Genomic DNA, 5,510 nt, shown 5'->3' on the forward strand with positions numbered 1-5,510 from the left:
TAGAGGTGGCAGGAGCAAAGCCCCAAAACTTACACCAATTGAGGAGCAAGTTGCAGGCACCATGGAGTCTGAATGCATCCATGGGATTGGAGACCTGGATAGCACAGAGAAAGCAGCCAGGAAAGAAGGTAAGACGCATGTACCCACATGCACCACCAGCTATCCCAACCCTGCACCCCACTGTTTACACACATGACACAGCAGGAGAGGTCAGAATTTCTTGCTGCAATGCATCATGGTAGACGTAGTCATGTACACCACACATGACTCAGCAAGGCATGCCACACACATCCCCAAACAAGCAATGTGGACTGTGCAAAGGTGTGCAGACCATTTAATTAAGAAACACACACAGACAAACTACAGCATTGACCCTATGTCAATTTCATTCCACAGGAGAGTCGTCTCGCAGTTCTGCACCACCGAGGGAGGAGAGGGAAGCACCATCTAAAAGAGGGGAGAAAGAAAAAAGGAACAGTCATCACAGCGCAGGAGAAGGTGGAGACGACCCTACCCAGGACCCCTCATCACCAGACCCACCCACTACACCGATCCCAATGTCCCCTCTGTTGTTTGGGTCTCCTGACCTCACAAACACGCCCATGCCGGGAGGGGAAAGTAGCCAGGTGGGGCCCCCGCAGAGGATTCTGCAGACCTCTGATTCAGAGGATGAGGAAGATGACCCCCAGAAGAGTGCGCCAGTGCCTGACAGGCCAAGACCAACTATGTCTCCAGGCTCAGCGCGCACTACTGTCCTTCGCAGGAGGCCAGGATGGGGAGAGCGTGTTCTGTGGGCTGGAGGGCACGATGGTGAAGGTGCAACGCCAGCAGGCCAAATCACTGCAAGCCATGCAGCGTCAGGTGCACGATTTGAGCGCAACAATGTCCAACATGGACAAGGGCATAACCCAAATGGCTACTAGCCTGGAGCTGATAGCACAGGGGATCTCTGACATTTCTACCTACATGGGGGTCCTCTCCGACAAGCTTGACAGGGAACATCTCCAGCGTGCCAGGGAACGGCAGTACATGTGCCAACAGACCAAGGCCATGAACAGGTTCGCTGCCAACACAGCTCTCCTCTGCAGACGCTCCATCTCAATGCAGGAAGGAATAGAGCACTGCTGCACTGACTTAACCCAGTACATGGGTAGAGTAACCTCTGCAATGGAGCAGATGTTGATCTCAAACCTAGGCAATGCTGGTGACACGGGTGTGGAGGAGACTGAGGGGTCAACCAGCAGGAGTGGCTCCAGTACACCTCTCTAGGAGGTGCGCAGGAGCGGCAGGCACAGCCATGCAGAGTCAGGCACCAGCAGGGAACCTGAAGGACAGGCACCTAAACCCCGCAATGTGGTGCGAGGACGCAAGCACTGAACTATGCAGGGGACTGACTCTACTGCACACAGTGACAGCAACTGAGTATGTGCAGCCAGTGACATTGACCTACAGTCATGTGACCATCATGAAGTAGTGCAGAATAAACTACTCATGTCCGGAAGTATATCTGTGTGGGTGTCATACTTTACCTAGAAATAGCGTTGTGTAATTTCAGTCCGTCTAAATCTGCCATCTAGTACGGCTGGCCGTGTTGCCTGGGGCTCTGCATGTTCTTGGTCCTCATCTATGTTCTCATGATGTGTCAACTCCACCTCTGTGCCTTCCTTGGTAGCAAGATTGAGCAATATGGCACAGGTCACTATAATTTTGCAACACAGGAGGGGGGTGTACTGTCGCGCACCTCCACTTTTGTGGAGGCAACAGAACCTGCTCTTCAGGAGTCCAAAGGTTCTCTCCATAACATTGCGGGTGGACCTGTGTGCCACATTGTATCGCCTTTCTGCTCTGTTGGTTGGGTTCAGGTACGGTGTCAGCACAAAGGAGCGCAGGGCATATGCACTATCACCTGGGAGAGAACAAGAGGTAGATGAGTTTCATACACATTTCCCATGGAGTTGAGATACATTTCAGGGTGTGTGCTACATATTTACCCGGGAGCTTGTTTCCTTCCCAGTGTAAGAATTGGCTTTTGTAGTTTGGTTTGCCCTGTTCCCATCATGCACTGGGACAGGAACAGACTAATTTGCAAACAGCCAGGTTCTGAAACTGGGATGGTGCAGTGAGCTAAAAAATGGTGTTGGATCTAGCCCTGATCTCTTGACTGGGTGAGAGCTTTCTGCTTAATTCAGAGACTCTGTCCTTCACCACCCCTTGTTGTAAATACATATTTACCTAGCAGATAACCATCTCCAAAATCGCCATTCAGTAGCCGTTTGTATATTCCACTGTTCTGGAATATGTAGGAGTCATGCGTGCTCCCTGGAAATTTAGCAACTATGTCGGTGATGATGTTCCCTGCATTGCATATCACCTGCACGTTGATGGAGTGCGTAACCTTACGGGTTCTGTGTATGTGTTCCGTGGCTGCAGGTGGACATAGGGGAATGTGGGTGCCATCAATGCTGCCTATCACATGCGGGAAGTGAGCCAGTCCATAGAAGTCTGTTTTAGTTTTGGCAAGTTCCGCAGGTGTGTCAGGGAACTGTATGTAGTGTCCCATTCTCTAAGTCATGACATCCAGGAACTTCCTGAAGAAACGGGACAGACAGCTCTGGGATACAACTCCTACTGCAGCTATCACACTCTGGTAGCTCCCAGAGGCAAGCAGGTGTATGCTGCACAGCACCTGGACATGGGGAGGTATGGCGTGGGCCCTGGGTGTTGGATGATCCAGGTATGGGTGAAGGTCCCTTATTTGGTCCATGATGGTATTGGGGTGCAGCCTGTACCTCTGGAGTATCTCAGGCTCAGTCAATTGGAACAGAGTGATCCTCTGCCTGTACACCTGCTCCTCCCTTTGCCATACCCTCAGTCCTGCTGCCTGTAGCCTTCGCCTCCTCGCTATCACATAGAGTGCAGCCATTTTGACTGGAGGGTTGCATTTTGGGAGCCTTTTTATAGCATCCACATGGTTACCACCACCTTTCAGTCCATGGTAAATACCGACTCCGAAATACCGAATTTGGATGAATTCGGTATTTTTGGCCTTTCCTACATCTCGATGGCCATGTTTTCCAATTCCTTATTTACCGAATCGGTGTATGCCGACTCGGTACTTTTCCTATCGGTGAATACCGATTCGGTAAATATGAACTCGGAGAATTCCGAGTCGGTATTTTTCCGATTGATATTTACCGAATCGGTATTTTTTTGACACCTGCATCTCTTTCTCGCTATACTGCTCCGTAACGGCCGACTTTACCGATTTTTGGCCGTTACCGACCGGTATTTGCCGACCTACATCTGGCCCTTAATTTTTTACCCCAGAGTAGGTTGTTATTTTGCGCCAAGCTGCATCTAGCTTTAATGTGGAAAGTGATTCTTTTAAGACTGAAAATACAGATTTGCTTAATCTGGATTGTTTTTCAATCTCCTGCCAGCAATAATGGGCTACGGTGTTGTCTTCTGCTGCCTGCATCCTCCAATAGTATTTGAGCAAGGCTCCTTGTCTTGCCGGTATCTATTTTTTTAGACCATATTCTAATCTTATCTGTGCTTGTGAGATGTGACGTGAAATTAAGAACAATTTCTTAAAAAGACTGGATTGAGCTGTGTTTAAAACTGTCGAATCCTTCACGTTTATCATTTCCAATCCGTACGATATCGATGATAGGAATTTTGCCACGATGCCCTTTAGCAAATGATTTGTAGAGCAACTGCTGAGTTTTTATGCATGATTTTAAATGGAAATAACAGTTGTTTTGCCTTTATTAGCCCTTGATCCAGGTGTTGCTTAAAGTTGAGGTGGTAATCTAGGTGGAACCCCAGATTTTGCATGTGTCCACCTGGGTCAAGGGTTTGTCATTTAACTTCCAGATGAATTTGGGGCATTTTTTGTGGTAGTTAGAAAAGGACACAACCTTCGATTTTTGATGGTTACTTTCTAATTGAACAGAGGTGGTATATATTGCTAGTTGGAGTATCAGCCGCTGCAAACCTAGGGGCATTTGAGATAAGAGAACAATATTGTACATGTATTAGAGACTTACAATTGATGTTTCCCCCAATTTTGGGGGGTTGCCTTGTGGTCAACGAAGATTTTTCTCTAAGTCGGCTGTATAGATGTTAAATAGACAGGGGGCCAACACGCACCCCTGTTTTAGGTCGTTGCTAGTTGGAGTTTTTATAGTTAGGCTGCCCCATCTTCTTTTTTTATTTGAACCCATGTTTGGGAATAAAGGTTGATGATTGCCTCTAGTAGTTTAGTTGGGGCTCCCCATGTTTTCATTTTCGCCCATAGCTTCATTTTCAAGACTTTGTCGAAGGATACTTTAAGGTCTACAAAACACGCTTACAGGATATTCAATTTTGCAATGTCTTGATTGGCTAGAAGGGTGACTGAAGATATATTTGTTAAAGTGCCCATCTCTGCCCATAATCCAGTTTGTGTATTTGGGATGAGATTTATGCAGCTGACCCAACCTTCCAGGTCTGCCAACAAAATTGATGCGTAGATGTTTGCCTCTACATCGAAAAGCGCTATCAATCCATGGTTGGATGGATTGGAGCGTGCCCCTGATTTATATCTTGCTCCTAGAATGCTTCCTCACCAGGAGTCTGGAATTGTGCTGGGCTCCTGGATACATGAGAACAGTGGAGTAAGATGGCCAGACCAAAAGGATGGATCATGTCTGAATAATGTGTTTGGCAGTCCATTTGGCCCTGGTGCTCCCTCTGATTTCAATTTTCTTTATAGTTTTCAGTACCTGCTCTTTTGTGATCTGTGGGTGGAGTTCCATTGTTTTTGTCCTAGTTATTGTAGGAAAGTAGGATCTGCTGATGTATCACTGTTTTTGACTAGTATGACTGGGATCCTGCTAATCAGGACCCCAGTCTACCTGCTTTCTCCCTTAAATTGTTATATATGTACTTTAGGTATACTACAGATTGGATACTGAGGTACCCTTATCAGTCCCTAGTATACGGTACACCATGTACCCTGGGCATAGGTACCCCAGAGGCCTCCCGTGGGCTGCAGCATATATTATGCCACCCATGAGAGGCCATTCAAAATAACAGGCCTGCTATAGCAGACTGTGTAAGATGGTGCTTGCACCATTTACTGAGATATAGGTTCACTATATCTATCTAAATCACTTCCCTAAAAACATGTCAGTCACCCCTATGGTAGGCCTTATCAGTCCTGAAGGCAGACTGCTGGGTTTTACGTGAGAGAGCCCCTCTGCAGCCTTCGGAGACCATTCTCCGGGGTTGTCTGTGATGCAGCCAGACATATATGTTTAAGTACATTATAACCTCACGGTAAATGCTAACTTTGAAAACGGCTGCTTAGAAACATGTCTTGTTTGGTGTCAAACAACTTGGAATCATACCTCCACACCAGTAACTGGTGTGGGAGGTATGCCTCCACCCTTCTAGAACCACTACTGTGGGTCACCGGTCTACCCAGTACCTGCTTTCATGACCTGGGCAACACAAAAAGGATGCTG

The sequence above is a fragment of the Lissotriton vulgaris genome, unplaced genomic scaffold (genome assembly GCF_964263255.1).
Source record: "Lissotriton vulgaris unplaced genomic scaffold, aLisVul1.2 SCAFFOLD_1248, whole genome shotgun sequence".
Classification (NCBI taxonomy): domain Eukaryota; kingdom Metazoa; phylum Chordata; class Amphibia; order Caudata; family Salamandridae; genus Lissotriton; species Lissotriton vulgaris.